This window comes from Lissotriton vulgaris, chromosome 3_1 (assembly GCF_964263255.1).
Source record: "Lissotriton vulgaris chromosome 3_1, aLisVul1.2, whole genome shotgun sequence".
In the NCBI taxonomy this organism is placed as follows: Eukaryota; Metazoa; Chordata; class Amphibia; order Caudata; family Salamandridae; genus Lissotriton; species Lissotriton vulgaris.
Genome location: NC_141689.1, coordinates 2,137,705,825 through 2,137,732,799, shown reverse-complemented (window position 1 = coordinate 2,137,732,799; position 26,975 = coordinate 2,137,705,825).

Here is a 26,975-nt window from a genome sequence, read left to right as displayed (position 1 = left end):
GAGACGGCTTTCTCTATGCCACTATCCCTAAGTCGTTCTAATTTCCGTTTATACGCACTAAAACTACATGTCTCTCCACGAGCACCAGCCTTAAAGGCGTCCCATATAACTCCCACCGGAGCACTCCCTCTGTTCTCAAAAAACTCACTAATCCATTTGGACATATGCTGTATATAATTATTGTCCAGGAGGAGCCCTCTTTCAAAGGTCCAAACCCTACTTAGTCTAGTTCTCCCTTTTAGCTTCATTGTTAATACTAGGGGGTTGTGGTCACTGGGGGTTGTGGTCACTGAAGATTCGTGGGAGCCTATCAATTTCTACTCTAGTCATTAGGTCGTTAGATATCGAAAAATAATCTAATCGGACACATATACGATGTGGTGCGGAGTAGTATGTAAAGCCTATTTGATCCGATCTAATTCTACCCCAGAAATCTTGCAAAGTATTATTCTCTAAAAGATCAACTAATGCTTTATGTACTCTTTTCTTCCTGCCTTTATAGCTTCCAATCAATCCTACCCCCAACCCATCCGCCCCATTAATATTTAAATCCCCTCCTATAATAACCTGAGGAGGCCAACCCGCTAACTCTGCATCTAAAAACTGCAGAGTTTCTGGATCATCCTGGGTTGAGCCATAAACTGCCACAAAAGTTGTCCATACTCCCTCTATTAAGATATCAACCATAGCCCATCTTCCCCATTGATCTTCTAGTTTTTTTTCCGGTTACCACATTTTTACTTCTTGAAAGAATAGCTACCCCTCTATTTTTCGTCCCTTGCTTGGATATTGCGATTAAATGAACCCAACTGTTTAAGACAGAACTCCTGGGTACTCATTATGTGTGTTTCTTGGAGGAATACGTAGTCTACATTCATCTGCCGCAATCGAACTACTATCTTTTGGTTTTTTTGAACGTCGTTTAACCCACAAACGTTCCATGTTACGAATCTAAGGGACATATCTAGTTTTTAGGGGGCTACCGACTGACTGCTCACTACTAATTTCCAATCTTCCAAGCTTGTTCTTTACTACTTCTATTTCAGAAACTCTCATTTTAATACACTCAGACCTTTCGATTCGATACCTATACTCGTACATCCATTCTAGATCAAGTTCTTCATAATCCTGACAAATTCCAAAGCCCATGTGCCCTGCCCCAGCTCCCCCCCTCCCCCACCCCAGACAACCCTCCCACAGAACCCCCCCCCCCCCCCCCCCCTTACAGGCAAATAGGTCCGAAGGACCTATGTTTGACCGATGCCTATAGGATGTCACGCCCTCCCTGATTCTCATAAACCATAAATTTCACTCATGGTGCTCCCCCCGAGATAATATTGAACCCCCATCTGCCCCCAATATCACCTAGAACTATTGACACTCACCAATACACACCTGCCCCTCTCCCCGACCTACCAAAAAGAAATATACGATCTTAACTGATAAATCAAATATTTAAACAGGCTATAGGCTTCTCCTACTGCATAGTGTTATTAGTCTCTTCTTTTTACTACTTCTTCCGGGAAATGTCTCTAAGAGCAACCACTTGGGCGTCATGCTCCACAAGCTCCTTGTGGTGTCTTATGTTGACCTCTGGTTTCACACAAAAAACTAAGGTACTCTTGTCCCATAATTTCGGAATAGAAGATCTTAAAGTTTACATTTAGTCCGACCTTCAATCGTGCTGGAAACATAAGGTAAGCCTCACAACCAATGTTCTGAAAGGGAGTGATCATCTGCCTCATCCGCCATCGCCTTTCCACAGTGGCGTGGCAGAAATCAGGACGGGCAAAGAAAACAACATCCTTATAAGTGCGCTTAGCCTGCGGTTTCGCCTTACTGATTATCTCTTCACGTAGTAAAAAGTTCCCAACATACAGCAATATTTCGCGGGGCTTACCCTGTGACCGCTTCCGCGCCATCGGGAACTGGTTTGCCCGTTGTACCTCGTATTCCCAATCTCATGAAGCCATCTCCGGGAAAGCACCCTTCAATAACTCAACAGCAAATCCCCGTACATCCCTCCCCTTTCCTTCCTGTACCCCAAGTAGTCTGACGTTACTGCGCCTTTGTCTGTTTTCAAAATCCTCCAATTTCCAGAGCATATCCGCTGTTGTCTTATCCTGATCTTAGTGTCCTGCAGTATCACGAAGTCATCCTCTAATTTTCCCGTTCTGTCCTCCACCTCAGATGCTCTCCCAACCACTTCTTCATACATTTTATTAATTTTACGCAAAGAGGTTTAAATTTTTTTATTTGCATGCCTGGCTCTTCTGCTTGCCCTTTGACTCTCAGCTCGAGCCTCACCCTGTATTTGCTTTAAAGTAGAGAGCAGGACATCAAAGTTAAAGGCACTCCCCTCAGGCCCCTGAGAATTAACATCGTGGATCCCCATATTCGTATTATCGGGCCCCCCGTAAACAATGCATGGCTTTCCGGTGTATTGTCCCAATCGAGTTTCTTTGCAACTGATTTCGCCGGAACTCCGTGAGATGCTCTGGCCAAGTTCTTTCGTCTAGAGTTATTTTTAGCTTTACTCTTACATTTGGTTCTGCTTTTCAATACTGGCTTATTCATCTCTATGGCAGCGGTCTTTTGTCTCACCTTTAGAACTTTTTGAACTGTCTCTTGCTCCAAATCGATAGACTCCGTGTCACTATCCAGAAAGATTAAAGCACTATCCGATTCTGTCTCAATATCAATATCTGAATCCGTACCCACTTCATAGCCTACTGACGTTTCCAGATCAGTCTGGCTCCAAATCCGAACTACTGTTCTCACTCATCCTCGTCGTCTGCCTCATCATTGCCAGTGAAGAAAAGTCCTCACTGGGGGAAGCCAAGTTGGATCCTAAGGTAATTGGTATTTTTTTACCAGCTTTGTGGGTTACATTTGCAGATTTCTTAACCCCTGATTTCACTGGGTCGAGGGCTGCCTCTTTATCTGCTTTTTCTTGGTTCAGCTCTGATGTTGATGCTGCAATGATGCGGCTGATAAGATTGGGCACATCTGCATCAGCACAAGCTTTAGCTGACTCGTGGACTGTCTGTCTCTTTACATGTAGTTTCTTTTGCTTTTGATTGCTCAGCCCCGCCCCCTACCACATCTGTAGAAAGCCCTGGCGATCTTGAGTGCTCTAACTTCACTGCAGCTGACGGGCTCCACTAGGCAGGTCACTCCCTCAGTTGCTACCGCGAGGCTGTTAATCTGTTTCTCCCCAATTAAACCACGCAAAGATGCCAATGACGGAACCACGAACATCCGATGCAAAGCAGGTTGGGCACTCAGTAAGGGCGAGTGTTTCCACAATCGTAGTTTGTCAGAGCGGAGTCTCTCTCACTAGTACCTCGCCAGCGAGAGCCTGCTCCTAGTTGCTTTTTTTTAAATGAGGCAGTTATCTTTTTCTTTTCTTTTTCTCGGATCTTCTGCATTTTACTCTCCTTTGCAGCCTCTCGTCTCAGCTGCGCCTTCGATCTCGCTTTACCTCTCAAGTTAAAAGTTGGGGCTCCAGATCTGTGGGCTCTTCCACTTCATCATTTCCCCATCTATCTCGAAGATCACTGGTTTTCTTGGGTGACCGCAGGAATTTAGGAGCCATTACTCAATAGCTTCTTCCAATCGATCTGGCCAGACCACACAGCCCGCGTTGCAAAGGAGATAACCTTGGATAGGGTCCTTTCCTTTAGCGGAGTTATATATTCTGCTTGTACAGGCCAAAAAATAGACACTCCGAGCATCGCATCCAGAAGCTGACTGTTCCTCTCTTATCTATTTTCTCTGGTTTTACCTCAGTATCACCTCAGTTTTTTCCCCCATTATATCAGTCCAGTGATCAAGTATTTCCATTTAGAGCATCCACTGTGGTGAAACCGACTGGAAAAAAAGCCAGGGATTGAGCACCGAATACACCACCATCAGGAGGAGTCAGGCGTGACTTTCCTCTACAGCGTCTCGGCGGCCATCTTGCCTTCTGACCTGACGCCATTGGGATCAGATGTATATTTTTTCTCTGTTCCGCTCCAAGAAGACGATTCGCCTTCGGTATATTTTTTTCTCTGTTCCGCTCCAAGAAGACTATTCGCCTTCGACGCACAGCGAGGAAGGAGCCCAGCAGACGGCACCTGACCCGGTGAACATCTTCGATGCTGAGGAAGACTAGGGAGTCTAGCAGGAAGTTCGAGAGAACCTGTCTGATCCTGCATCGGAGATCGACTCCAGTTACGACACAGATGTGGAAATGGTCGATAATGAAGACGTCGTCGACTAGGTAGGAGACGACTATGATGCCTTTAAGGCTGTGGAAGATGGCTCGAGCGAGGATTTAGGCCTAACCGTTGGTACGGGGGCCGAGACTAAAACACTCAAACTCAGGTCGAGGGATCGCCACATGGCCTTACCAGAGATCAAACGCTTGGTTCTACAGCCTCGCCTCCAGGCCCGGCTACGGGCATTTCCAACGAGCCATCGGTTCACCGACCAAAATCAAAAGCATCGGTGTCTACAAAACCGAAAGCACCGGAAACAAAATCTAAACCGAAAGTGCGTATTGCTGTGGTCGGATCGAAGACTTCTGAACCATCGGCACCGACGACGAAACTCTGAACGTTCTCTATTCTAAACGTCGATTCTACTAGGCTAAGGGCGGTAAAGACCTAGAGTCAACAACTGGCAGTGGCTCGAAAGAACCCGTCTAGTTAACACAGCCATCCGCCTCTTTTTTGAAGGTGTCGGACTTGCTGCAACGCATTAAAGAGAAGGCTATTGCTGTCGGACCGAAGGCCACTCCACCCCCGAAGCCCGTCAGTAAACCTCCGAAGTCGTCGGCACCGATTCAGTTCACACTGCCGCCGAAAGTGGTACCCAAGGCGTTCGCCCCTAAGACTGGCGTCAAAGCGACCAAGAAGATGTCCATGGGGCCAAAGCCTACAACTACGAAAGTGGCCACCAAGCATCTACAGCCTCCACGGGAAGATCAGTCGAGGCAATTCATCGACGCTGAGAGTGGTAGACTTTCCATTTTCAAGCGAAAGATCGCCCCAGAACAGCCTATGGAGTCCTATAAAATTCCATTTAAGATAAAGTTGGATTCTGCTACGTCACCTTCTTTTTGAACCTATACAACCACATGGACAAGACACTGCTCCTGTCCCACCCACATACTCCGATGTGGATGTAGGGGATGGTGACAATGAGGATTACGATTATCCTGTAGACACTGATCCAGAAGATCACACTGAACCCTGGACAGACGCTGCTGACCCAGGGGATTCACAAACTGCCCCAGACAGTCATGTCTTTGCTATTAAGACCTCACCTACAGAAGACACTGCTGCGTTTAATGCTCTTATTGAGAGGGCAGCAAAAAAAATCAGGATTTCCAGCTCCATGCTGACCCTATTGAATAGGATTTTTTGTTTGACACCTTCTCAACCTCAGAACTGTCAAGACTCTACCCATGCTAAAGGGTGTCCTGAAACATGCTGGAGACGTTTTTAAGGAGACCGCAAGGGTAATAAACCCCAGAATTTAGAAGAAATACCAACCAGCACCTGTGGACCCTAAGTATATCAAGGGACAGTTGCCGTTGGACTCTCTGGTTGTTTCCAATGCCCGGAAAAGGGCGAACTCTCAAACCACGGGTGATGCTCCTCCCCCTGACAAAGAATCTAAAGTGCTAGAAGCATCAGGGAAAAGGGTGGCAGCTCAAGTGGCCAATATCTGGCAAATCTCCAACACACAGGCACTCTTAGCCAGATATGACAGGGCTCATTATGATACACTTGAAACCCTGTTACAACACTTGCCAGATGAGTATAAGGAGGCAGCAGAGATGCTAATACAAGAAGGGAAACTTATCAAACGTGCCTATTAAGTGTGCGCTTGGTGCAGCGGACACTGCAGCCAGGGCGATTAATACGTGTGATATTACGGCGACATGCCTGGCTGAGAATCTCCGGTTCACCGGTTTCAAGCCAGAGATACAAACCACCAATCAGCCTGTTAACCCTGATCACTTATTTGGCCCAGAGGTGGACACCACCTTGGAAAAGATTAAGGACACAGGGACTGCAAAGTCTATGGGGGCTCTACAGTCGCAGCAGTTCAGGGGTGGTTCTTTTCGTCGCTCCAACAATAGAGGAGCTTCCAGAGGCCAGCTGTCCCAGCAGACACAATACAGTAAAGGAGGCACGCAGACCACCTACAACAAACACAGTACGGGTGGCTATTGTGAGAACAGCACCAAGGGCAGAGGTCGTGGAAACAGCTCCCGATCCTCCGCCACTAACAGTGATGTCTTGTCACTGCCCCCCGACCATACCACACCGGTCGGGGGAGACTACAACAGTTTGCCGGTCTGGAAATCTATCACTACAGACAGGTGGGTGAGGCAGCTTATCCAGTACGGTTATTGTCTGGAGTTAACATCCACTCCACCCAACATACCCCCAAGACACCGTCCTATGTCCACAGAGCATTTAAAATTATTGCAGCAGGAGGTAGTCAGCATGCTGCAAAAAATAGCCATAGAGCTCGTGCCTGTGGAATAAAAAGGTACAGGGGTGTACTCGTCAAGTCAAGTCATAGGATTTGTATAGCGCACTACATACCCAGAGGGTTTCAAGGCGCTTAGGAAGGGGAGGATGATTACTTGTCAAATATCCACGTTTTAAGTTGCTTTCTGAACGCTAGGTGGTTCTGGGTAAGTCGAAGGTAAGCGGGGAGTGAGTTCCATGTTTTAGCAGCCAGGTATGAAAAGGATCTGCCTCACATGGTGGTCTTGTTGATGCGAGGTACAGTGGCGAGGGCTTGGTTGGAAGAGCGTAGTTGGCGGGAGGGGGTGTAGAAGGACAGTCGTGAGTTGAGGCAGTCTGGTCCGATGTCGTAGAGTGATTTGTGTGCGTGGGTAAGCAGTCGGAAAGTGATCTTCTTATTGACGGGTAGCCAGTGGAGGTCTTTAAGGTGATCAGAGATGTGTACGTTGCGTGGGAGGTCTAATATGAGCCTGGATGAGGCGTTTTGGATTCGTTGGAGTTTCTTCTGGAGTTTTGCGGTAGTACCCGCGTAGAGGGTGTTTCCGTTGTCCAGTCGGCTTGTGACCAGAGCGTGGGTGACTGTTTTCCTTGTTTCGGTGGGGATCCAGCGAAATGTTTTTCTGAGCATGCGAAGAATGTTGAAGCAGGAAGAGGATACGGCGCTGACTTGTCTGTTCATTGAGAGTGAAGAATCCAGGATGACGCCTAGGTTCCGTGCGTGGTCTGTCGGGGTGGGTGCTTTTCCGAGGGCTTCCGGCCACCAGGAGTCGTCCCATGCAGAGGGGGATGTACCTAAGATGAGGACTTCTGTTTTGTCTGAGTTCAGTTTCAGACGGCTTTGTTTCATCCATTCGGCAACTTCTTTCATTCCTTCGTGTAGGTTAGTTTTGGCGGTGCTGGGGTCATTGGTGAGAGAGGGGATCAGTTGAGTGTCGTCCGCGTAGGAGATGATGTTGTTGTGTTGGCGTGCGATGGCCGCGAGGGGGCTCATGTATACGTTGAAGAGGGTGGGACTGAGTGAGGATCCTTGTGGTACGCCGCAGATGACTTCAGAGGCCTCGGACTTGAATGGAGGAAGGCGGACTCTCTGGGTTCTTCCGGTGAGGAACGAGGTGATCCATTCAAGTGCTTTACCTTGGATTCCGATGTTATAGAGGCGTTGTAGGAGGGTGCTGTGGCAGACTGTGTCAAAGGCTGCGGAGAGGTCGAGGAGGATGAGGGCGACTGTGTCTCAATTGTCTAGTAGCGTTCGAATGTCGTCTGTTGCTGCGATGAGGGCGGTCTCAGTGCTGTGTTTTGCTCGGAAGCCAGATTGTGAGGGGTCGAGGGATTTGTTGGCTTCGAGGAAGGTGGCGAGCTGGTTATTGACAGCTTTCTCGATGACTTTGGCCGGGAATGGGAAGCGAGATGGGGCGGTAATTTTTGAGTTCGGTGGGGTCCGCTGTTGGTTTTTTCAGAAGGGCGGTGAGTTCAGCGTGTTTCCAGTCTTCCGGGAAGGTGGCGGAGTTGAAGGAGCAGTTGATGACGTCTCTGAGGTGCGGAGCTATGACGGTGTCTGCTTTGTTGAAGATGTGGTGAGGGCATGGGTCTGAGTGGATTGAATTCATCAGGTGGATGGTGTCCTCAGTGGAGATTGGGTTCCAGTCGGTGAGAATGTTCACGGTGGGAAGATGATCAGCAAATGGTAGGGTGGGTTTATTTCCGGGTTGGTTGTCAAAGCTGTTGTGGATGTCTGCAATCTTGTTGTGGAAAAATGATGCTAGGGAGTCGCAGAGGGTTTGAGAGGGGGTGATGTCGTTGGAGTTGGCCGAGGGATTGGAAAATTCCTTGACGATGTTGAAAAGTTCCTTGCTGTTGTGGGCGTTGTTGTCAAGTCGATCCTTGAATGCTGTTTTCTTGGCTTTTCGGATCAGTTGGTGGTGAGTGCGGGTGGCGCTTTTGAGGGCGTCCTTGTTGCTGGTGGATGGGTCTTTTTTCCAGGCCTTTTCAAGGGAGCGGCAGAGTTTCTTGGACTTCTTGAGATCATCGTTGAACCATGAGGCCTTCTTGCTGCCAGGTTTGCTTTGCCGTTTTTTCAGTGGTGCTAAGGTGTCGGCGGTGTTGGATAACCATAGGGTGAGGTTAGCGGCGGCTTCGTTGGCGTTAGAAGAGGGGGCTGGGGAGTTTTGAAGGAGCGATGCGGAGATTTGGTCCGTGGTGATTATGTTCCAGTTTCTTTGCAGGGTAGGTTGGAGGTGGATGTTGGGTTTTGGTTTGTTGTAGGTGAAGTGAACGCAGCTGTGGTCAGTCCAGAGGAGGTCCGTGGTGTGGCCGAAGGAGACATGATTGCTGGATGTGAAGATAGGGTCGAGTGTGTGACCTGCGATGTGGGTGGGGGAAGTGACTAGTTGTTTAAGTCCGAGGTTGGCAAGGTTGTCCACGAGGGTGGCGGTGTTGCGGTCGTTGATATTTTCAAGGTGAAAGTTGAGGTCTCCCAGAAGGATGTATTCTTTGGAGGGGAGCGCGTGTGGAGTGATGAAGTCCGTGATGTCTTCACTGAATTTTGCGCGGGGTCCTGGTGGTCTGTAGAGGAGGGTGCCTCTGAGTGTGGTCTTGGGGTCGATGTGGATCTGGAAGTGAAGGTGTTCGGAGTTGGCGAGGTTGGCGTCAGAGCTGGTTGAGATGCGGATGGATTTCTTATGGACGATAGCGATTCCTCCTCCTGTGTGGCTGGTTCGGTCTTTGCGAGTGATCTTATAGTCTTCAGGGATGGCAATGGTGATGTCTGGTGCGGAGGAAGCGTTCATCCATGTTTCCGTAAGGAAGGCGATGTCCGGAGAAAGGGTGTCTAGTAGATTCCATAGGTCAATGGCGTGCCTGTGGACCGATCGGGTGTTGAGAAGGATGCATTGTAAGTGGTTGGGGTCGGGAGTCTGATGTGTGGTTGTAGCGGAGATGTTGTCGGTGCCGCTGAATTTGCAGGAGTAGCATGAGAAAGGTCCATGGGTGCGTCCAGGAGCGGCTTGAACGCAGTTGGGGGCGCGACCGGGGTTAAGGGCTAGGAGGGCGGCGGCATCGTAGGTAATGCGGGAGGGCTGGGCTGCGCGAGGGGCAGGGGGTCTGGCGCTGGGCGCGGTCCAGGCGCGGATGGGCGTAGACGGGCTTACCTTTGGCGCACCTTCGGCGTGGACGTAGCGCGTGGACGCTGCGCGTGGGGGCATTGGCCATAAATAGATGGGGGGAGGGGCGAGGGCGTCTCAGCTGGGAGGCGGGGCGGGTCCACGAGGCCGAAAACAACAAATAAACAAAATGGAGGCGGAGGGGGGAGAACAGACGCGCAAACCGACCAATATGTAAAATGACCAAAAAGCAAATGCAGCAATAGCGGCGAGCAGCAGGCTAAACGCGGGCAATGTCAAATAATCACAAGTAATTCCAGAAAGGAAATGAAAGTCCAACGATACCAGGTGCCGGCAGGGGACACTGGGAGCGACCACTCTGCTCGAGTGAAAGGAGCGAGTCACGGCGCCTTTAGGTAGGAGAGCGCTGTTCTATTCAGTGGGAGGGCTGTACTTCTTGATCCCAAAAAAGGACGGGTCCCTCAGACCCATACTGGACCTCAGGCCCCTTAACCAGTACATTTTATCAGAACACTTTCACATGCTAACATTACAGCAGGTTCTACAGTTACTCAGTCGGGGAGATTTCCTCGCAACATTAGATCTGAAGGATGCATATTTCCATATACCGCTACACTGTCACACAGGAAATACCTCAGGTTCACCATTCAGGATCAGCATTATCAGTTCAAGGTCCTCCCTTTCGGAGTGATGACAGCGCCCAGGGTGTTTATCAAGTGCCTGGCGACAGTGGCTGCACACCTAAGGAGACAGAGTTCACGTCTACCCTTATCTGGACGACTGCCTTATCCAGGCAAAGTCGGCCCAGCAATGTGCCGCCCTCATGTCCCACACCATTCACCTTCATGGTCTGGGGTTTTCACTGAATTATCCAAAGTCCCACCTTCAGCCCGCCCACGTACGGCTGTATCTGGGCGCGGCAATAGATACTCTGGCAGCCAAAGCACAGCCAAATTCAGTGAGGATCAACAGCATGCAATTGCTGATACAAAAATCCAAACCACAACACTCTCTTCCAGCACGAGTGTTCATGCAGTTGATAGGCATGCTGGCCTCCTGCATCTTCATAGTCCAGCACGTGAGACTACCCATGCGTCGGCTTCAGGAGTGCTTAGTACGTCAGGGGAATCAGGCTCACGGGCAGTTGAAAGACCTAGTGTTGGTGACCGGTCGCGCATACAACTCTCTACATTATTGGAATCCACAAAACCTTTGCAGGGGCCAACCGTTCCAGGAGCCTGTGCCACAGATTATACTGATGACGGACGCATCTCTCCAGGGATGGGGAGCTCATGTACTCCACTATACGGTGCAGGGACTATGGACAGCACAGCAGAGGAAGATGCACACAACCTTCTGGAACTGATGGCTATCTTCATGGCGATGAAAGCATTCAAGGTACATTTGTGCAACAAGGTTGTGTTGATCCGGACGGACAACATGACTGCCATGTACTACATACAGAAGCAGGGAGGTACACTCTTCAGTTGTCTCATCTGACTCAAAGCATGTGGAGGAACATCTTCCTCGTGGCGGAACACCTCCCGAGCAAGAACAATCAGATGGCGGACCTGCTCAGCAGGTACAGCCACCAGATGCAAGAGTAGGAGATACATCCATCAGTACTCCAACTGTACTTCCAGCAGTGGGGTCATCCAGTGATAGACCTGTTCGCCACAAGGGAAAACGCCAAATGCCAAAGCTTTGCCGCCAGGTTCCCACACCCAGTCGCAGGGAAATGCAATATGGATGAACTGGTCAGGCATATTTGCGTACGCTTTTCCCCAAGCACCACTGATACCGCTGGTGGCACGCAAGCTGAAGCAACACTCTGACTCATCCTGGTTGCTCCAACGTGGGCACGCCAACCATGGTACACCACGTTTCTAGAACTCTCCGTTGTACCGCATCAAAGGCTACACCTCACACCCAGTCTTTTGACGCAGAGCCATGGCGACATTCAGCATCGAGATCCGCAATAGCTCAACCTGGCGATCTGGCTCCTGAGGTCTTAGAACTTGGCTACCTCAACCTGCCTCCTGACTGTATGGATATCATAAGGGAGGCAAGAAAGCCCACCACTAGAGCATGTTATGCGGCAAAATTGAAGAGGTTTGTCATTTATTGTGCCAACCACAATATTAATCCGCTAGATGCATCTACTCACGACATCTGTTATCTGTTACATCTATACAAATGCAATCTGGCCTATGCTTACATTCGTATACATTTGTCCGCAATGGCAGCTTATCTCAAACAGGCAGCATCTCTCACTTTTCAGAGTGCCTGCCATCAAAGCTTTTCTGGAGGGACTCAAACGAGTTATTCCTCCCAGACACCCACCAGCGCCTGTATGGAACCTAAATGTGGTCCTCACCAGATTGATGGGTCCACCGTTTGAGCCTCTACACTCATGCGAGATACAATTCTTGACGTGGAAAGTTGCTTTCCTAATCGCAATCACATCGCTACGACGAGTTGGTGAACTTCAGGCACTAACTATCCAGGAGCCATTCCTACAGATTCACTCCAACAGGGTGGTACTACGCACTCACCCTAAGGTTCTGCCTAAAGTGGTTTCACAGTTCCATATGAATCAAACTAAAGAACTGCCAGTGTTCTTCCAGAATCCTGAGTCAGTGGCAGAGAGAATGCTCCACACACTAGATGTCAAAAGAGCTCTAATGTACTACATAGGACAAAGATTTTAGGAAAACGAAACTGTTTGTTGCCTTTTCGCCACAACACAAAGGCAACCCCATTTCAAAAGCAGGTATAGCCAGGTGGATCGTTAATTGCATACAGATTTGCTATCAAAAGGCTAAGCGCATATTATCGGTTCCCCCGAGAGCCCACTCCACGCGAAAGTTCGGGCCTCCATGGCTTTCCTTGGAAACATTCCTTTAGAACAAATCCGTAGAGCAGCCACATGGTCTACCATACACACATTTACAAAACACTACTGCGTAGATGTGCACTCCAAACAGCAGGCAGCTTGAGGGCAGGCTGTTCTAAACTTTTTCAGACTGCTCAGCTGGCATGGGTGGCCGCCGCTAATGGAGGGACTGCTATGTATTCTACGCACTGATATGAATTCAGCAGCCCACATGCCTCGCACCGAATATGCTACTTACCAATATGTATCTCTTAGCATGTAAGGCTGCTGACATTCATATCGCCCGCCCTCCTCCCCGGCGCCTGTAGCGGCTGCAGCACTCAGAATTACTCTTAGCATGGTCATCACTTACGGTATTACACCATCTTTGCCACAATGGCGAAAAACAATCTGAGGATGGAGTGGATGCTCATCCGCACTGTAGTCCAGGGTAGGAGCCATTTATCTCGTGATACTTCAAAGACTCTTCCAGGACAACAATGTGCAATCATCCGGACCCAACACTAGGCGGCGATCTATGCAGAGATATGAATGTCAGCAGCCCTACATGCCAAGAACAGATGCATACTGGTAAGTAGCATATTCAACCCATTATAGACCATCTCTGGCACAAAGGCCTGCAATAAAGTATGTTAAAAAAAATAATCTGTCAGGAAGGCCTCAAAGTAATAATCACAGGTGCCTGTACTACCAAGATTAGACAAATACAGGGGGCCTGAGGATTCCCCTGCATGCCTTGCTTGTCATCCCAAACAGCATTCGGTGATTTTCTCAAGCTGCAGAGATCAAAAAATCCCTCAACTCCCATTACTTCTCTACTGGGCAAGGAAGGACACCACTTGGAACCCCTGGCAAGGTTTAAAGGTAACCTACTAGAGTGCGTCACGGAGATAGCGTTGCGGAGAGAAGTTTCTGCTACTCGGAGACTTTAATATGCATTTAGAGGATCTGTCGGACAAAGGAGCGATGGAGTTCCGTCAAGAACTTCAGGCCTTACAACTAGAGCTAAAGGGCCAGCTTCCAACACACCAGCATGGCCACTTGCTTGATCCAGTATTTGCAAACTGGGAGGAAGTCATAGCGGCTCTCCCCGTGCCCCTCCCCTGGACCGACCATTTCCTGGTACCATTTGAAATCCATCTCCTTAAACATAAGGTCACAGACCCCACTCCCCTTAACTACCTCAGGAGCAAATGGGCCAGGTTCTCCCTGCCAGAGTTCAATGAGGCTCTTATCGCAGAGGGCCCCCCTGGAGGTGATGGGGATTTGGCAAATAAATTGCTTAATGACCGTGTCACGGTTGCCCTGGACCGTACGGCCCCTCTAGGCCGGCCGAAGGAGGGCGGCCGTAAACCGAGAACGGCACCTTGGTTCAATGAGGAACTGCGTTGCGCTAAGAGGGATTGTAAGCGAGCAGAAAGGCAGTGGAGGGTAGCCTATGGCAGCCAGGCGAGAGAGAGATCTCGTCAATAGACGGGCATATCACAACCTAATCAGGAGAGCGAAAACTGCCCACTATCCCGATAGGAACATGGGTGCAGAGAATTCAGCGAAAGAATTGTTCTGCATTTGTAAATCCCTGGTCGTCCCCAAGTCCTCGGCAGGACTAGAGGATTGTTCAGTTGCTGCCTGCAATCGCATTGCTGACTATTTTGGCGACAAAGTGTCAAATTTATTCAGCCTTTCCCGTCCAACCCTTGGCAGGGGGGAGAGTTCGAAGCATCAGTAAGTGAGGCAGATGGACAAAATCTGCTTAACTTCTCTACCCCACCAGTAGAAGACCTGATCAAAATATGTAGATCAGTGAAATCAGGCTCCCCACGGGATCCAGCATCACCTAAACGGCTGGGGGACAGCTTGACGACACTAGAACCATACATTAGGCATCTGTTGGATGTCTCCTTCAGGTCCAGCACTATGCCTAGGGAATGGAAACAAGCTGTGGTGCTTCCCCTCCGAAATAAGCCTACTAACAGCTTCGAAAAGCTGGAGGATCTGCGTCCCATCTCCCTCCTACCCTACTTCTCTAAAGTGGCGGAGAAAGTGGCCAATTTGCAGTTAATGCAATTTGTGGAAGATACCAATCTTCTACATCCCACCCAGTTTGGGTTCCGGCCTCTACACTCTACGGAGTCAGCGCTCCTCATGGCTTCCGAAACCATCAGGCAGGGTGCCGACGAGGGCCATACTATGGCCTTGATCCTTCTGGACCTTAGCGCTGCGTTCGACACTGTAGCACATTCCATCATGCTACAGTGTCTGAACAAAGGAGGGGTAGGAGGTGCAGCTCTAAAATGGATCATATCGTTTCTATCTGGCCGAGGTTTTCAAGTCGGGCAGGGCAACTTCTACTCAGAGCGAGTAGCCTTGGACCAGGGGGTGCCGCAGGGCTCGTCCCTGAGTCCAACTCTTTTCAATCTGTACGTTGCCCCGGTTGCCACCATAGTAGTCAGTTTGCGCATGGTGTCGTACGCCGACGACACGCAGCTGATCATCTCCCTGTCGCGTGCACCCGGTCTCGCGGCAGACATCTTCAGAGCATTCATGCAAGACCTAGCTGCCTGGATGTCTGCCAACTGCTTTAAGCTCAACGGAGGCAAGACTGAGGTGCTGGTGGTGGGGGGAGACCGAGCGGCTTGGACGTCGGCGTGGTGGCCACCTTGCCTGGGACCAGCACCAATACCCTGCCAGGAGGCGAGGAATTTAGGTGTCTGGTTCGATTCCAACCTAACTTTCGGACCCCAGGTGAATTGGGTGGTTGGTACCTGTTTCGGGATCCTCAGGACCCCAGGAAGGTTCTGGAGCTCCTTCCTATGAAAGCCCACCAAACACTAGTGCATGCACTAGTCACGTCCAAGATGGACTATGGCAACCTGCTCTACCTAGGGACTCTTGAGAAGAATCTGAGCCGCCTGCAGGTTCTACAAAATGCCGCAGCCCGGTTGGTTCTCAGCTTCTAAAGCCGCGCTCCAGGCCCTGCACTGGCTTCCGGTGAGAAGCAGGGTGTAATTTAAAGCATTATGCACCTGTCATCGGATCGTCAACTGCAGGGCACCTCTTCCCCTGCAGGGTCTGCTGACACAATACGAGCCCTCTCGTTCTCTCAGATCTTCTGGCTCGGGGCGCCTGTCCATCCCTAAGGTGTCCAAAGCACGGATGGGCGGCAGATCCTTCAGGTATCTGGCTGCATCTAGCTGGAACAAACTTCCTGTGGCGTTGCGCCTGGAACCCTCAGAGCCCATTTTCAGCGTTAAGCTAAAAACATTTCTATATGCCCGGTAGTGGGTTCCCACCTTAGTACCTTCTCCTGCTAGCGCTCGCATCCTAGCGTGGGGACACGCCGTTAGTCACCAAACGCTTTACAAGACCCCCCTATTATTAGTATTATTATTAGTATTATTAGTATTAGTATTAGTAGTATTATTAGTAGTATTAGTAGTAGTAGTATTAGTATTAGTAGTATTAGTATTAGTATTAGTATTAGTAGTATTAGTATTAGTAGTATTAGTATTAGTAGTATTAGTATTAGTATTAGTATTAGTATTAGTATTAGTAGTATTAGTAGTATTAGTATTAGTATTAGTATTAGTAGTAGTAGTAGTAGTATTAGTAGTAGTAGTAGTAGTAGTAGTAGTATTAGTATTAGTAGTATTAGTAGTATTAGTATTAGTAGTATTAGTAGTATTAGTAGTATTAGTATTAGTATTATAAGTATTATTTTCTCATCCATGTAATCAATCTGTCAGGGCTGCTAATGAACTAGCTATTCTTAGCTGCTATGATCTGCAAATGTGGTCCGATATCGGACCATGCTGGAAGTTATACCTCAGGAAATTACACAGAAGTTTCAGATAGTCTTGGCTGTGAGTTCTCATCAACCAAAATACTGTGCCATTGACCGAACCAAAACAGTTTTTCGAAAACTAGCTGGTGCTGCTGTTTAAAGGCACAAGGGATGGCTTGGAGCAACTTTATTTTGCCAAGAAATGCAATTCAAGATACTGGACATGGTGTACAGTAGTAACAGTTTATTTCAAAACCTAGACTAACTTCTATTAGCCTTAAAAACCAATAGACCAAGCCAAAGCATTGGGGACCCTGCAGTATCGTATGGTGCCATTTCTGGGAACATGAGGACGTGTATTCTTGGGCTATAGAGGTACTTTCCAGCGCACCAAACACTGTCCTTTCAACCGCAATATTGTCAGGGTTACTGTCCACATACTGTCAACAAACCTATCGACAACCAGCAAAAGCTAGTTTCTCCAGGCAAAGTTCAAGCAGGATACCCCCATGGCAAATGCACATCAGGGTACCAGCTACTCATTTTCCCCTTCCAGCCGATACAAATATTTCCAGTCCTATCCATTGGTGGTGCGACATTACAAAGTACTTGATGTCTTTTGGCCATACTCTAGAATTTATCCAGAGCCTGTCAACCACTCCAGGGGATCACACCCCCATCATTTTCACTTAAGCAGGGAGCAAAGTTTATGATATTAAAAGGGGCAATAGCGTTCCACTAGCACAAAGAGGAAAAGTCTTTTACTTGTTTTCCTGCTAAGCAAGAAATCTTAAGACCTATTTTGTACCTCGGGATGCTAAAAAAAAAAACCTCCTCAAATCAAACCTTCAGGATCTTTACTCTGACATCCTTCAGCGCCTCAACAGCAGGGACTACATTACCTCGCTGGATTTGGAGGATGTTCAGTTTCCATGTTTCGATACACCCCAAACATGAAATTCCTCAGATTCACAATGGCTGGTAGCCATTATCAGTTCTGAGTCCCACCCTTCGACCTCCAATATGCTCTTCAGCAAGTTTCTGGCCCCAGTGGCGGTCGCCTTGCAGAACCAGGGTCCCCAATTTCCATAGTTGGACTATTGCCTCCAGAAAACTCAATTGCCTGGTCTAGCTGCTACAGCTACAAGACTGCATAGATCAGTTCCACAAACTAGGCCTTACCATAAACCAACAAAAATCATTGTTTTTTTTCCCCAAGTTCAACAACGTTCCTAGGGACCAACGTGGAAACTATTCAGAACAAACTTTTCCTCTTGCAGGAAAGGCAAGAGCGGTTGCAAACCTTGGCTCGCAGTATCAAAAAGGTGCACTTCAGTTAGTACATGTCTCTACTAGGCATGCTGTGCTCTGCGATCAACCTGGTGCTGCGAGTTCTTCACATGAGGCCCTTGCAAGAGGAAATTCAATGTCAATGGATTCAAACTATGGGATCCTTTCAACGTGATAACTATCACTCAATGCATGAGGCAGGCGTTTGAATGGTGGATTCTGAAGTCACACCTTTGGTTCTTTTTTGCCTCTGAACCCAGAATTCATTGTCCCCACCGATGCTTCCATAGATGGTTGGGTAGATCATCTCAAAGACCTTCAGATTCAAAGAAAATGGTCCTTGTCCCAATGTCAGATGCATATCAACAGGCTAGAGTTAAAGGCCATTTTTCTCTCCCATACGGAAAACACCACAAGCGTGTTATGTCAACAAACAAGGAGGAACTAAGTCTCTTACTCTCTCAGGATGTCCAACAGCTGTGGAACTGGCTCAGATTTCACGGAATATCCCTAAAAGTGGAGCATGTTCCAGGACTTTACAAGACTCTGGCGTAAACCCTCAGCAGGACCAAAAACTGTCAAGGAGTGGGAGCTAGAGCAAGACCACCTAGACAGGATTTTTTCACATTACGGGAAGCCGGCGTTGGGCTGGTTTGACTAAAACCTATTCCAAATGCTGGTTCTTCGCAAGCAGATTCCCTCTCCCAAACTCTCAAATGCCCTTTCAATGCGCTGGTCTGGAATATAGGCTACTGCCCCCTTTCCACTAATAACCAACATCATGAAAATGGAACATTGCTGCCTTCTGATGACCCCCCAGATGGCCCAGCAGCACTGTTTCAGAGCTTCTCCTCTTGAAATCCGAGCCCATCAGTCGATTTCTACACCAGCCCTATTAACCAGGAACCGAGGTCAGATGTCTCATCCAGAACCAGCATCTCCAATTGCGTGTACGGCTCCTGAATTTTGAATTTAAGCATTTGACTATTGCGCAAGAGTGTAAAGAGTTTATTGCCGGTTCTCGTGCAGATACCATCAACAAGACTAAAAGACTGAAATGGAAGGGATTCTGTCTCTGGAGCAGTCGAAGCAAAGTGCAGCCCTACCTCTGCTCCAGAGCAAATCCTACTGTACTTATTGGTCTTGGCAAAATCTGGGCTGGTGTACTCTTCAATATAGGTTAATCTAGCAGCTTTCTCGGTATAGATGCTCACAAAAAGTCTATCTTTGTCCTATACCCATGTTGTACAGCAATTCCTGAAAGGCCAGTTTAGTTCTTCTCCACCCGTGCAAGCTCCATCTGCTGAGTGGCACATAAATATAGTCCTGTTGCAATTGAAGCAGCCCATCCATAGAGTAGACATCCAGTACCTGACGTCAAACGTGGCTCTTCTGCTTGTCCTAACCAACTAGAAAGGATAGCGAAATACAAGCTTTCACTAATAATCCTTTTCTCTTTACGCTGGATCACATCAGTCTCTGCTGCTCCTGAAGTCATTTTAAGTTGGTATTTAACTGGTATACTTTTTGCTGCATTTTAAATTTATTTCACGTAGCTTGCCAGCACCTGCCTGTACTCCTGCACCCCCTCTGACGCTCTGTTCCCGCACCTCCCCGGTCCACCACAGGATTCTTCTCAATTGATGTAGATGGAGGTGCGGATTAGTTTAACCATTTCCAGGCTACAGGGGAGGGGGGCGCAGCGCTACTGGCTGGCTTCACTCACACCGCCCTTATTTACTAGATGCCTTTCTCCGCGTGCAGCGGGCGCGCCAAAGCAAGCCAGTCTGCGACCGGCCAGGGGCCACAACCCCTGCTTGTACGCCCCACACCATCAGGAGATATAGCTCAAAATCTCTACATCAACTAAGAAAGGGAATTCCTGCCCCTTGCCTCCCCTTCCGGGACCCAACAGCTCAACAATCCTATTGCCCCCAATGTGGCTTTCAGTTCAACCCCTCCTTCCTACCAAAAGCTGTGCAACATAGTATGTTCCTGTTAAACTGCAGGTCCCTCCCTAAACACCATCTAGAAATCTATGCTGCTAGAAGAGCTCAACCCAGACATATTATTCCTGACCGAGACATGGCTGCATGCCCAGTCAGAGCCTGATCTTGTTCAAGCCCTTACCCCAGGTTACCAAATACTTTGCGGCGACCGCAAAGGGGGAAGGGGAGGAGGCTTAGCAGTCATCTATAAAAACGGCCATGGATGCCGGGGCCAACCTTATAGACCAGCTATCCTAGTAGCGTGGATACGAGCAGTCTAAGGCTAAAGACTCGAGAGGGCGTGTTAAGCCAGCTGTTATACCACACATATACCCCTTGAACACCAAGTGAAAGGACACCACACAAGTGTTATGAAAGTAAACAGTTATTTATTAAGAATCACAACAGCCCTGTACTCTTTATGAGGACAGGGTACTAAGCACAAACCAAAACTCTTACAAAAATACTTAAGTTAGCACAGTATGTACAAATGCCCGAGGGGCACGGAAAACCATATACTCTGGAAGTGGAATGCGAAATTACTAGCAGGTAAGTACAGTACTAATAGGCTTTGGAATCGCTAGATCTTGACTATAGAATCTTCAGATTACTTCTAGGAGACCCAGGGGACTCGGGTGCAGAGTGTGCACTCTCACGCGTGATGCGGGACAAAGGCTATGGTAGCTAGTAAAGACAAAGTTAGTGTTCTCGGGCGAACCCGACCTGGTAGGAGGAAAACGAAAGTGGATTCTGACCCTTGGATAGTGAGGCTATGCTGGGGCACCGAAATGCCGAAGTTACCGAGCCCAGGGGCTGCAGCTGCATAGGTCTCAAAAGACGTCGGGAATCCTCGTAGACGGACCAGGAGCCTGGAAGAAAGAAGTTGCTGGCAGGCGACCGGTGAAGAAAGTACGATGGATCCAAGCCTGGATCGAAGGAAGATGACACCTGAAAGCAGAGGGGACCAAGTTCGAGACTACTAGCCAGTAGTCAGGTGGCACCAGGAGGGCACCGGATGGTAGTCACCTCGACTAGGTGAGTGGGTGACGCTGTGCTCGCAGATCTCACGGACCAGGAGGCGTTGTCGGCGACCAGGATGGAGGAGCGAGCTGTCCCACGAAGATTTAAGCTGTCGGCGTCGCTGGACCCAGGGTTGGGCAACAAAGCCTTGGCAAATTCAAGCCCACGCGGTGGACTCAAAATGGCGTCTGGAGTGGACCAGGAGGGTCCGGGGTGCCTCTCTTGAAAAAGGAAGCCAGGGCCAGTCTGGGGCAACCAGACCAGCAGCAGTGATGTCGTCGGGCGTCGTGTAGAAGGCCACAAGCCAGCCGGCTAGTAGCCACACAGCGCGGTGAGTACGCAAAAGCAGAAGGGCCCCACGCAGATCGTGGAGATGCTGGAGGGCTGATCTTCGGTGCTGGAGCTGCTCAGGGTTGGGGCTTCTCGGACCCCAAAGCACTCACCAGTGGAGCACACGGTGGGCTTGTTGCAAAGAGTCGTGCGGTCTTGGCGATCGTCGGTCCCTCGGTCTCGTCGCACTCACAGTTCTCAGCTTGGCTGGAGAGGTGAGTAGAGGTCAGAGGTGCCAGGGAAGCCGGGTCTCGTCGAGCTGGGTCGTCGGATTCGTGAAGGACTTGCAGCAGACCGCAGTGTTCTTAGGATGGTGCCCGCTTGACGCAGGGTGACTACTCCTTAGCCACAAGGGAGAATCTTGAAGAAGAAATCTTGATGTCTTTTCGCAGAAAGTCGTGTCTTGATTCCAAAGATGATCTAATTTTAACAGGGGGCCCGCTCCTATCTTTATACTAAAAAAGGGGGCTGACCCGGTGACTAGGTCCTGCCTATGGGTGGGACTAGGAGGGGGGTGGTTACACCCCTCTGCCATGCCGGACTTCCCCAGGCCAGGGGCTGGTGTGCCCCTGGAACTGGTTCAGACTGGCCTATGCGTAGTGAGCACCGGGGTGCCACTCAGCAGTCACCTGAAAAGCCCTGCCTACCCAGGATACACAAAACCATGTCTGGGACGGTGCTAGCACCGCCCCTGACAGGAAACCCTTTGTCCAGGCTCCCCTCGCTGGAAGGACTCACAGCTGCAGGGGGTCAGACTCGTGTCTGTGGTGGCAGCATCCATTTTGTGGAGCTGAGGCTTCGTTTAACTTTAACCGGGGTTCACAGTTACATACATGTCGTGTCCCTCTAGAAGGGTGGAATGCTAACCCAGTCGCCAGAATTGGCGAGGGGTTAGTATTCCAATTCGTATGACACCTTACTCGACATGTTTTGATAAGCAATACCAAAGATAGCATTTAACCGCGAGGATTATAATGCACTTCAGAGTATATGGTATGCGATATCATGGAACAGCTATTAGGACTTGGTTCCGCAAGCTGCAGACAGGCTCAGCTCATGCCAGAGCACCATCTCACACGATTCCAAGCACTCTGCCTTCAGGATTGTTAAGGCCTGCCATAGGAGTGACTGATAGGAATCTGTGTGTCCATTTTATGGTTAGATATAGGTATACTATATCTACAGCAAAGGGTGATTTCACGACTTTGCCCCAGCTGTCCTGCAGCCAATTGTGTCAAATTTAGGAGGCCAGCCAGGGGTGGCATAATACATGCTTCAGTCCCTGGCAGCCCTGGGTTCACCCATGCCCTGAGTTACAGGGTCTGATAGGGTGGCCCAGTACCAATTGGAAATGCACCTAGGGTACATGGAATCCATTTTAAAGAGAGCAGTAGGCCTGGGGTCCTGATTGGCAGGGTCCCAGGTCGACTATGTCAAAAACCAGCTAAAACACAGGGCAAAAAGTTGGGGGCAACCATAGTCAGGATGTACCTTCCTACAGAGGAGGCTTAGCAGTCATCTATAAAAACGGCCATGGATGCCGGGGCTCCCACGCCTTAATCCCAGACTGCGAAAGTCTCTCCTTCTCCATAGTTTCCCCTACGATACCTTTTCGCAGATGCTTATATACCGTCCGCCGGGTCCGCTGGGGCAGTTTCCCAGCACCCTTCCATCAACCATTGCAGAACTGGCCCTTAGTCCTTCTAACTTCCCCCTCCTAGGGGACCTAAATATCAATTTTTATGACCCCCGCAGACCCCACTGCCCTAGAAATGATCAGCAGTCTTTCAGCTCTACAACTAAAACAGTTTGTGCTAAACCCAACCCATAATAAGGGTCATCTTCTTGACCCCATCTTCTCCAATTGTTTAGATCTACAAGTAGGAGCTCCCACCCCCCTGCCTTGGATCGATCACTCCCTTATCCCTCTATCCTGTCACACCCACGAACATAATCTTCCCCCACCTCCAGGAGCCCGCAAAGACCGTGACTGGTTGAAACCTTCCCTAGCTGAATGGGGGGCTGGCCTTAATCTCTAGACCTAGTTTTTCTGACCCCATCCGGGCTAACGAGGAATTCAACAATTGGATTTGAGTCCCTCGACTCCGTGCTCCCTATTAAACCCACCAAAGACTGCCCCCTGGTATTCTCCCGAACTTAGATCTGAAACGTGCCTGCAAACAATTAGAAAGAAAATGGCGCTTTGACTATTCACCTCCCAAAAAAACTGACTACAGATCTGCAATTAAAGCCTACAAAACCTGCAATAAACGCACTCAGGCTTCCTTTTTTGAGGAAAAAATAATTGAAGCTGCGTGCAAACCAAACCAAAAGAGATATATCTTATTGCAAAAACTTTACTTCAATTACCTGAGAAACCGCAGGATGTGTCAGATGCTCAAACTCACTGTGATAACTTGGCTTTTTTTTATTTTTTATTTTTTTTTATTTTTTTTACTCAATTTGAAAACCTCTATACCCCCTTCTAATCTCCCACTGGCTCATATCACACTAGACTACATTCCCCCTTTAGACCCCACCTCTTTAGAACGCATTATGCACCAGGTAAAATCTGGTTCCCCTACCGATCCTGCACCCCCTTGCATCCTACTGTCACCAATTGTATCTCCCCTACCATTATGGAACTTCTCAACAATTCCCTATCCACTGGCATCGTCCCTCTACCATGGAAGCAAGCCATGGTTAAAGCCCTCTTAAAAAAAAAAATCTAATCTGGACCAAAAGAACCCGGCCAATTACCGCCAATTTCCCTGCTGCCTTGGTTAAGCAAAATCCTTGAGAAACATGTGCATACAGTATTGACTGAATATCTGGAGGCTAACAACATCTTGGACTACTCAGACCGGTTTTCGGCCCCTGCATGGGACAAACTGCTTTGGTTGCCGTGATGGAGGAGGCTAGGAGGATCCTGGACAATGGAGGTTCCGCTGCCATCATCCTCCTCGATCTAAGTGCCCCCTTCCACATGGTAAACCACAACATCCTATTACATAGACTCAGCAGTAAGGGAATTTCGGGCATGGCAATTACCTGGCTTAGATCCTTTCTAGCCAACCGTTCCTTCCAGGTTTATGAGGGCAGTACCACATCTTCCAGCAAGCCTCTCGCCTGCAGCGTACCGCAGGGCTCCTCCCTGAGCCCCACATTATTTAATATATATGAGCCCCCTAGCTGAGAGTCTGCCCTTTTGGGGTAAAAATCATCACCTATGCAGACAATACTCAGCTGGTGGTGGCTCTCAATCCCCCACAAAATGCGCCCACCAACCTTGGTAACTGCCTGGTAGCAGTCCATGAGTGGATGACGTCTTCCTGCCTCAAATTGAATAGGGACAAAACAGAGCTTATGCTCTTGGGCGGCCATACAAACAATACCATCGATCTATTCTGGCCCCCATGCCTAGGAACCACGCCTGTACCCAAGGATTTAATCAAAAGTCTAGGCATTTGGCTTGACAAGTCCCTCAATTTTAACTGTTAGGCGGCCAAGCTCTCAGCAACTTGCTTTGGCCTCCTAAGACTTTTGCGTAAAATCCTTCCACTTCTACCTTTCCACGCAAGGCAGATTATGGTCCAGGGTCTAATCCTGTCGCGTCTACACTTTGGAAACACCCTGTATCTGGGAGCAGCCTAGACCACTCTAAGAATAATTACAAATCATCCAAAACTCGGCAGCTAGATCCCTCCTTCAAATCCCTAGTCACCTTTCTGTCAAAGCCAGTCTTAAGGATCTTCACTGGCTCCCAGTCGGGGAAAGCACTCAATTTAAGGCAATGTGTATGGCGCATCGTTTCTTTTGGGGGACAGGGTCCATTATTAACCAGCCACTGATGGCTGCCTACCATCCAACTACAGAGCTTCGATCAGGTTATTCTTTCCTGGCCATAATACCTAAGGTACAGAGAGCCAGGAGTGGAGGACGTTCTTTCTTCTATAATGCAGCCAGGATTTGGAACTCCCTTCCCCTCCAACTCCGATCAGAACCCAAACTCCTCATCTTCCGCAGACTTTTAAAAACCTGGCTTTTTAATAAATCTGATTAGTTCATGACTACCGCGGTCCAAGCAAGTTGTCTGCGGCGCTAGGTCGCCTGAGGGTAGCTATTGCGCTATATTAATTGTTTTCATTTCATTAAATGGTTATTCTCAGGACGAATCCCAAATTCATCTCCAAGGTTCCTTCGTTCAATCAGATAAACCTATCGTTCTCAGGTCTTTCTTCCCTGATAGTTTTACACCTCCGGAATGAACTCTACACACTAGACCTCAAGAGGTGTCTTTAAATTTTACCTGCAGAAGACTAAGTCTATCCGCAAAACAACTGAACTGTTTGTAGCCTATTTACAAGGTTGTCTGGGCACTGATGTTTCTAAAGCTACAATTGCAAGATGGATAGCAGCCACAATTCAGTTTTGCCACGACAAAGCAGGCACGCCTTTGAAAGTGCATTCCACAAGACAGTCTCTAAATTGGCTGCCATATTCGCAGCGGTGCCACTGAAATATCTGGCATCTTAATCTGAGTCTCCTGAGATCCTAATTTGTATAGCTGGGTACATATATACAAATAACCCAAATGATGGAATCGGCATAGTCTGAGGGAGCATAAACAAATTAAACTATGGTGGAAGTATATGTCCCAATTACGTCACATCGTGGTTTAGATTGGAGAACCAGGGCTACAGCTACAAATTAAGGAGACTATGTAATTCTTGCACCCATCAAATGGTTCACGAGCAACTAGTAGTGGTCAGCCATATCAACGGTCACAAACATCTAGTAGTACAATGAAGGGTCCCATTTGTCACTAGTTTTCAGGTAGTCTAATACCACCGTTACAAAGATATGTCCTGCAACTCGTCCAAAAATCTGTTTGAAATGGGTATATTTATTGTGGGAGAGAACAAAATCCACATCTGTAGCTAGTAAACATGGAAATATTTTATCCTGAAACTCTCACAGTACCAACTCTTTCCTACATGTGTTAAGACTGGCCCTATGTACTTTATTTGAAGCGATGTGTGAAAAGTACATGTCTGTTGTAGGAGAGTAAAATGAGGATGCAGAAGTTCGATGCAGGCATCCACATCTGAGGCAGATACACTGTCAGACATGTGCACTCATGCATAAAGAAAGGGCACAGATTTATGGATCAAACAAAGAAAAGGAGTGACGGATAAGTGGCCTACCACAGACTGGAGCAGGGTAAAGTGGTTCGACAAGAGTTCAGGAAAAGTAAAGGTACATGACTGGCTTCTGTTGAAACTTAAATAGTCCTAAAGTGGTTTTTGCAAAAACTAATGCAAAGACCAGCATTTTAAACAAAGTCCCTACAGCGAGAGCTCCAGATTTGTGTTTTTTTTTGTGCAGGCTTGGGGGAAGGGACCACAGCTTTCAGGCGTTCTGTGGTCACATAACCAATGACTTTCAGCTGATAAAACAATAGGTTAGTGGTGATAGGAGCAAAAATAAATAAATCGTGTTGTAAATGGTAATGTAGACCAGATTAAGTACAATGCCATGTCTACGTAACTTGCACTGGCACCCATACCTTGTCCTAGAGGGAGGGGGGGGTGTCAGCAGTTAAAGCCTTCAGCCCAATGGTTAAAGCCTTCAGCGTTCTGCATCAGACACCAACATTTACCATATAAAGTTTTCTGCCATATTAATTTCACCAGAGTTTTGGGTGATGTGCAAAGGGTACAACTTTTGTTACTAGGAAGTGCTGAACTTGCAAGACAGATGCTTCCACTCCTCTAATTTAAGAACTTGCCAGTGGTCTAGAAGCAGATGCACAATGAGGCCTGCTTAAATATGCCCTTCTATATTAATTTGACACTTGCTGCACTTAGCTAAAATCGTGGGACTTTGAAGTGCTGGTCGTCTTGAGCATGCAGCCTTCCTCTTGTGGGAAGTGTCCAAAACACCTACTCATGCATGGTGCTAAGCTCTAATGCATGAGGATTATGAGGGCAAAGATATGGGACAAGGCGTGGC